General features: G+C 37.7%; 1 long non-coding RNA gene across 1 annotated transcript; it reads left to right on the plus strand.

Moving 5' to 3' along the window:
* The first annotated feature begins 263 nt into the window (after nucleotides 1-263).
* Nucleotides 264-7,176, plus strand: LOC147005969 (uncharacterized). Its single transcript, XR_015046568.1, has 3 exons — nucleotides 264-315; nucleotides 3,806-3,888; nucleotides 7,139-7,176. It is a non-coding gene; the product is annotated as an uncharacterized LOC147005969 (long non-coding RNA).
* The last annotated feature ends 789 nt before the right edge of the window (nucleotides 7,177-7,965 follow it).

Here is a 7,965-nt window from a genome sequence, read left to right on the forward strand (position 1 = left end):
ATGCTTTGTATGCATGAAAGTTTAATACCCACTAAGACAAAAACAAAAACTGTGCATTTCTTCAAATTATTGCTAAAGTTTATACAGATAAAGGGGCACACAAAAAGTGATACAGTTTCCAAATCACTATCTTCAACATTTCAGATTTTGTGTAATCATTCACATGTTTTTTCAGAAACTCATTTGGTATTTCTAATGTAGCCAGTTATGCACAATCATTCTAAAACATTTTTTAGGCTCACAGCTGAAAATTCAGACCTAGAAGCTGCAAAACAACTCCAAGCAAAAGAGAATGAACAGCTTCCAAGAACCCCGGTAAGTACACACTTGTGAAGTCCATTTTGTATTAATTCTGTGAGACTCAAAAGAAATTTTCCTGTGTCCAGCAGTGCCATATAACCACACTTTAGGAGATACAAATATTCTCCCTGTTCAAACATTTGATGTGTTCATATTGTTACTATTTGTTAGGAGTCCTTAAGTGTCAGTTACATTCTCTGTCCATGTAGCCGTGCATTAGTAGTAGGTTCTCCACTAAGGATATCATCCATTTAGTCACAGGTTCTGGGCTCAGAAAAGGTTCCAGGTTTGGGTGAGACATATAGAATGGGCCTTACATCCAATTAGAAACTGGTCAATTATTTTCAGGATATTCATGAGTCTTATTTACCACCAGTTATGTCCTGCAATGCTAGTCAGTTGTAAGCAGCAGGGTTCACATCTGTGTTAGATTGCTGATTTCTTTTCTCCTCTAGCAGTATGCATTGCAGCTCCCTAGCACTATGAAGGCTAGATAGCTAGTGGGAACAATGGTTCCAGGTTATATTATTGATTTCAACATGTTATATTTCAACATGTAGGGTAACTTTTTTTTTCATTCTTTTTATACACGGGTCTATGTGTATACCTTAGGAAGCTTCTATAGTATCATGCTACCATACGACATTTTTGGAAGGTTTTTAGTATTTGTTCTCCCTCTCTTTTTTAGTAATTAGTTTATTTATTCACATTTCAAATGTTATCCCCCTTCTTGGGACCCCCTCCACGAGCACCCCACCTCTGTATCCTCCCCTGTGCCTCTAAAAGTGTGCTCCCCCACCCACTCACTCATTCCTACTTCACCCTTCTTGCATCCCACTTCTCTAGGGCATCAAGCATCCAAATGAACAAGCCCATACCCTCACTATGAGGCCAGACAAGGCAATTCTGTAGCAGGGGCCATGGACTAGCCCTTGTATGCTCTTTGGTTGGTGGCTTAGTTCTTGGGAGCTCTGAGGTGTGCAATTAGTTGATAGAGATGTACATCCTAATGGGTTGCAATCCCCTTCAGCTTCTTCAGTCCTTCCCCTAATTCTTCCCATAGGGGACCCCAGGCTCAGGGCAATGGGTGTAAATATATGCATCTGTCTCAGTCAGATGCTGGTAGAGCATCTCAGAGTACACCTATGCCAGACTGCATGCACATCTTGTCATTATCAATACTGTTAGGGTTTGGTGTCTGTGTATGAGATGGATGCAAAGTTGGGACTAACTCTGGATGGCCTTTCCTTCAGTCTCTGCTCCAGTTTTGTCTCTGCATTTTCTTTAGACAGGAACAATTCTGGGACAAAATTTTTGAGATGTGTGGATTGCCAAATCCCTCAGCTCAGGAACATATCTACCTATTGATGTGGTCTATTCAGGTTCCATTTCCCCACTGATGGTCATTTTAACTAAAGACATCCCCATCGTGTCCTGGGACCCTCTCACATCCCTGGTGCCTCTGATTTTCTATGAGAAATGAAAGAGAAAGGAGACAAGCATAGAGAGACTTGAGATAAGAAGTCAAGGCTAGTAGTGTGGATTGACTTGAAGCTCACATTTGCTGTCACTCAGTGCCAATTGTGAACAGGATACCCAAGTGATGCTTAGTCTGCCAGAGAAAGGGATGGCTTCTGAGCTCACCAGCAGGTGCTATTAGGGGTGAGTTAGATTAGAACATGTCTTGTTGAATTGGATAAGGTCCCAAGAAGAGAGTAGGCAAAACCACTTTTTGCGTGTCTTAAGGTTTCTATTGCGGGAACAGACACTATGACCATGGCAACACTTATAAAGGACAAAAGTTCTTTGGGACTATCTTACAGGTTCAGAGGTTCAGTCCAATACCAAGGCATGAAGCATGGTAGTGTTTAGGCAGGCATAGTGCTAAAGAAGGAGCTGAGAGTTCTCCATCTTGATCCAAAATCTGTCAGAAGACTGGCATCATCAGGGAGCTAGGAGAAAGCTATTTTCAGAAATGGGTGAAGCTTCAAAGCCCACTGCCACAGTGAGGCACTTCCTCCAACAAGGCCAATCTACTCCCAATAGGCCTTGCCTCTTAAGAGTGCCTCTCCCCAAGAAACAAGCATCTCCCAACCCCTACACTGTGAGTAAAGAAGATCCTCCCCAAAGTTCCTGGCAATGTCAGGGCTAGGGTGCTTTTGTGATGAGAAACGAGGGCTTGACCAGACCAGCAGAACCAGTTGGCACTCCAAGAGGGTCATAGGGTCTTTATCTCCAAGTTGCATAGGGATGGGAGTATGAATATTCTTTCTGCTGAGGAAGAAAAACTATCCATGTGTGTCTACAGATGATGGGAAAGGTAAGAACACAGCAAAACAAGGAGATGAGTTCTGCCAAGTGAGTGCCATAAGTCCTGGGAGGTTGAGGGTTGAAAGAGTGAGATCTCTGCTTATGATGGTTAGAGGCATTGAGTCCTTCAGTATTGAGGGTAATGGTCTTGGAGACTTAGTAGGGTTGGGATAGCCAAGGAAGGAGCAATAATTAGGACCATTAATTATAATAGCAACAAGGGTAAAGGTGGTCCTGAAGAAATAGGAGGGTTAGTGTACCCAAAGGAAGTAGGAGGGTTAGTGTACCCAAAGGAAGATAGAATTCAGGCTCCTACTGGTCATGGAATAACTCTGCCAGTGACTCTCAAGCTCTTTCCAGGGAATGACACTCACAGGTTAGAGTGGGGAGTGGAGTTTATGCCTGGGAAGAACTATGGAGTCCTGGAACCACAGGTTAGAGTTCAAAGTGCGTGTGTGGATTCTGTTTGTGCAACTGGAATATGGTAATAGGATGGAATGTTACTGTGGCAAGCAAGGAAGATGGACACTTCTAATAGCAGAACCCTGGTGAGTCTTGAGGGAGAGAGGGTTAGAGTATGAAGAGAGGGGGACTTCAACCTGGGAGGTGCTGTCAGAATCCTAGAATAAAGGTGTATAGTAGAGACTAGAGAAACAAGGTGCCCTTTACTGAGGAAGAGCCAGAGGAAGAGTCCCAGAAAGAGGGCTACATTAGTGAGCTAGGAAAAAAACTTGCTGTGTTTAACAAACAAAAATTGTAAATTTATATTTCAGAAGATGTCATAATGAAAATCTCATATATCTGAGCTCTTCTGTAAAAGGTTATTACTGGGGGCCAAAGAGATGACTCAGTGTGTAGGAGCACTTGCTGCTCTTACACAAAACCTGGGTTCAGGTACCAGCATCCACACAGCACCGCCCAGTTTTTTGGAACTCCAGCTTTTTTGGGATCTGGTAACCTCTTCTCCTCAGGTCTGGCATTAGCTAGACCTGAGCCTACAGAACTACATCTTGCAAAACACCCATACACATAAGACAGTTGTAAAAACAATTATTTTGAAATCTCTATTCATAGGTATCAATTTCATAAAATATTTTCTAAAATTGTCTAAGCATATTATGCATGGTAAGTAATATTTCTAAGAAAGAAAAGTGGATCTCTACATTTAAATTTTTATTCATATATATTTTCCAAGTCTGAAGAGTTGAAACATTCACTGAAACAGATTTTGGATAAAATGAAAAGAAGAATTAACGAACTAAAAAAAGAAATAGCCAGGTAAGACATTCATTTGCCAAAGCACTCACCCATGATTAAAGAGTGATTTTACCAAAACCTAAATATAAATTTCTATCATATCTGCATGATTATAATAAAACAAGCAGATCTATTTTAAAATTCATATAAAAATCTGATAACATTAATTCAAATTTTGGAAGGCAAATATTATTTACTCATATCTGTGATGATTTTTACCACAATAAGTGACAGTGAAAGTGCTCTCTAATGTCAACTGTAATCTTCCTAATGTATTTTGGATTTGTATTTTGAAATATGTCTTTGTTCTTTCATTCTATATTTCAGCACATTAATACCTACATCTTGTTTGTGTGCTTATTATAAAAGATCAAAATTTACATGGGTAAAATTGGGTTTTCTTTCACATTTAAATAGTTAGTCATGATATTTTATTCAGATAGACTCATGAAAAATATACTAATTTTCCATGTTCATAATCCAAATATGAATGAAATATAAACATAGTTAAACCTGATGACACTGAGATATAAACATTAAGAAATATACATGTAGGTTTATATAAACTAAGTAACATACATGTGACTTATCTTCTATATAGGAATTGTTCCATGGTATCCAACAGAGCTCAAAATCCACAAGTATTAAATTTTCATGTAAAACAACTAACCTGTATCTTTTTTTATTTAAGATATCTATCAATTATATGTAATCAATAATTGTCCTGGTTGGTGTTGTAAATTTGACATAAACCAGACATACCTGAGAAAGGAGAATCACAATTGAGAAAATGCCTCTATGAAGATTTGCCTATAGAGAAGCTTGTGCAGATATTTTCTTCATTACTGTTGAGTGTGGGGTAACCAGATCATTGCAGATAGGTTCCACCACTGGCAGGTGATCCTGGGGTATAAGAGAAATCAGGTCACACAAAATATGAGCAGCAATCCCATAAGCAGCTTTCCTTTCTGGCCTCTGTGCTGCCTAGTCTTATGTCTACTTGACACAAGTTATAGTCATCTAAGAGAAGGGAGCCTCAACTGAGAATGACTCCAGAAGATCTAGTTGTAGGTAAGCTTGTAGGACATTTTTATAGTTAGTGATGGAAGTGGGAAGGCCTAGCTCCTTGTGGGTAGGGCTACTTCTGGGTCAGTGGTCCTGGGTTCTATTAGAATGCAGGCTGAACAAGCTAGTATGCAGCACCCTTCCATGGCCTCTGCACTAGTCCCTACCCCCAGGTTCCTGCTCAGCTTGAGTTTCTGTCCTGACTTCCTTCAATGATGAACAGTGATTTGGAAGTATGAAGTAGATTAACCCTTTCCTTCCAAGATGTTTCAGTTCTGGTGTTTCATCACAGCAATAAGAGCCCTAACTGGATAACTAATATATCGCTCAATGACTATTATGCTCTGTTATTTTCGGAACATTGTCAAATGCCTGTGCATTCTTAGCACAGGAGAAGTCTTAGTTTACATCTTTTAGAGGTCCTGAATACAGAATCCACAGACATAGAGCAGATCTCTCTCTCTCTCTCCCTCCCTCAATCCCTCTCTCTCTCCCTCACTCTCTCTCTCTCCCTCCTTGCCGCTTTCTCTCCCTCTTCCTCTCTTGCTCCCTCCCTCCCTCCCTCCCTGTCTATGAATGAATATACAGAATGATAAATAACATGAAAAACTTTGGACTTGTATTTCTATTACCTGAAAAAAAATACAAAATTTCTCATAACTTTTGAGTCTCCTAAATAGCAGGCTGCTTTTGTTTTTATTTTAATTTTGATTTCTCTGAAGTATAACTAATAATTTCCTGTGATTTAACATTATGCATACAATATTGCGTCTTCTGCATTTTGTGAAAACTGCACTAAGAAAACTCCACTATCTGGTCTCTAGATTTCTTCTTAAAAACTTGTATTAGTTACTCACCTGGTGCTAAGATAAAATACAATGACCAAAGACAACTTCAGGAATAAATGGAGTGTATTTCCAGAGGGACAGAGTCCACAATAGCTAGGAAAGCAGAGCATGACTTCAGAAAGAGGAGGCTGGCTGACCACAGTTCCATACATTCATAGCAGGTAGACAGAGAAAGGGACTAGGATGTGGGGTAAGTGTATAAACCATGCCCTCCTCGATGGTCTACTTCCTTCAAAAAGCCTCTGCCTCCTGAAGTTTCTGCAACCTGACCAAGCAGCACCAGTAACTGGAGCCCAATTGTTCAAACACTTTTTCAAACTACCATAGATATTTTCAAGTCTTTCCTGTATTTCTAGATTTGACCACCTATATCTTAAAGCACTGCCTGGACTCTCTTCTTTCCCCAGTTATCCCTAAAAGACATTTTTTTGTCATCATTCTAAATTTTAATTTGTTATTTGGAACTTAACCAAGGTGCTTACATACTTGGTTCCACTATGTGGAATGCATTGTTTTTATTTATATGCGTTTGTGTATCTTGGATGTATGTATTCATTTGTGTGTATGTGTGATCTGAGCCTCCTCCCATCCAGCATTAGACAAGAAAATGTTCCTGCAGTCATGTCTACATAAAGGTATGATAGATACATTTTCTCAGTAAAGTTTCGCTCTTGTCAAATGAAACTTGCTTCTGTCAACTTGATAAAAGTGAACAGCACCAACAAAAACAAAACAAGACAACAACAAAATTAACCAACAGAATATTGGTATCTAATTTCAGTTCCTAGCATTCACCTTCAAGTAGCATCTAACTGCCTATAACTCAGCTTCTGAAATTTCAGTGTTTCTGACCAATGAGGCCACTTGCATTCCCGCGAACATATTTACACACAGACGCACACATACACAGTCAAATCAAAAAGAAAATAATAAGTAAATGATTAATTTGATATATGAAAATATAATACATGATATTTATTACAATTCTACTTATGATTCCTATATTAATACTTTATTTACCCTTTATATTTCTACATTTTTATTTTAAAATTCAGGTTTCAATCTCATAATATTTTAAAGTAGTCACAGAATCATATTTATGAGAATGGTTCATAAACATAAATTTTTCTTTCATATGATAAAACATATTACCTACATAAAATATAGTAAATGTTTATAATTTAAAAATTCCAGTTATTAGCCAGGCATATTCTCATATCTATAATCCAAACACTTGTGAAGTAGTCTGGAGGATCGAGTGTTCAAAAACAGATTGCCTCAAAAAACAATACAAATACACATGAACACAGACACATACAATAATAACAATACCTTACTTGTTTTACATATTTTTCTAGGTTTGAGAATCTGTGCACAATGATGGAGGAAGACTCAGATGCACATAAATATGGAGAGTTTTCAGATTCCAGAGCTTCAAGTACAACTCTCTTTGAAAATATGGTGTTTAAACTAAGACAGGAGGTACATTTAAATTAATTTGGGATAAAAAAATCATCTAATTTAGTACAATGTAAATATAAAGAGTTTGGAAAATTTTGAAAACATGAGGTCATATTAAAAAAAAAACTGTCCCTTTAGATTGAAAATGTGTCCTATTTGTGTCTTAAAATTTCTATGCTGTTCTAAACCCATTTGGTATGCATGCTCCTGCCCAAACTTGAGTCACAGGAACCAAGTTCCAGACTCTATAAGTCCAGAAACAACAATTTTTGTGCATATTCCTCCTTCTATTGAAAAAATATGGTTCAGTCTGGATTTTATTGATCATGACTCATGAAATAATTTTTAAACTCATATGAAGACATCATTGTGTATACCTCTAAATTTCAGAGATTTGATCCATCAAAGATAAATAATTTTTCAAATATAGTTGGAATCAATAAGTTTCAAAAGTAGTTTTTATGACATGGAAAAAAATTTCAGTCTAGAAGGAGATGAGATGGACTTTTCCAGAGAAGCAAGGAGAAGTAAACATTAGGAATCTTGGAAAAGAGAAAATAAATCCAATTTTCTCAAATTAAATATAAGCTTGTATTTTCTACATTTCTTGGAAGGGATATATACTCTAGCTTTATTTTTCTTATTTAACTACTTTTTTTCCATTTCAAATGAGTTTTCCAGTTAAATTGCCTTTTATTATCTGTGAGGAAGAAATAAGTGCTTG

Source organism: Mus caroli, unplaced genomic scaffold (genome assembly GCF_978045245.1).
Source record: "Mus caroli unplaced genomic scaffold, Mus_caroli_1 scaffold_2, whole genome shotgun sequence".
In the NCBI taxonomy this organism is placed as follows: Eukaryota; Metazoa; Chordata; class Mammalia; order Rodentia; family Muridae; genus Mus; species Mus caroli.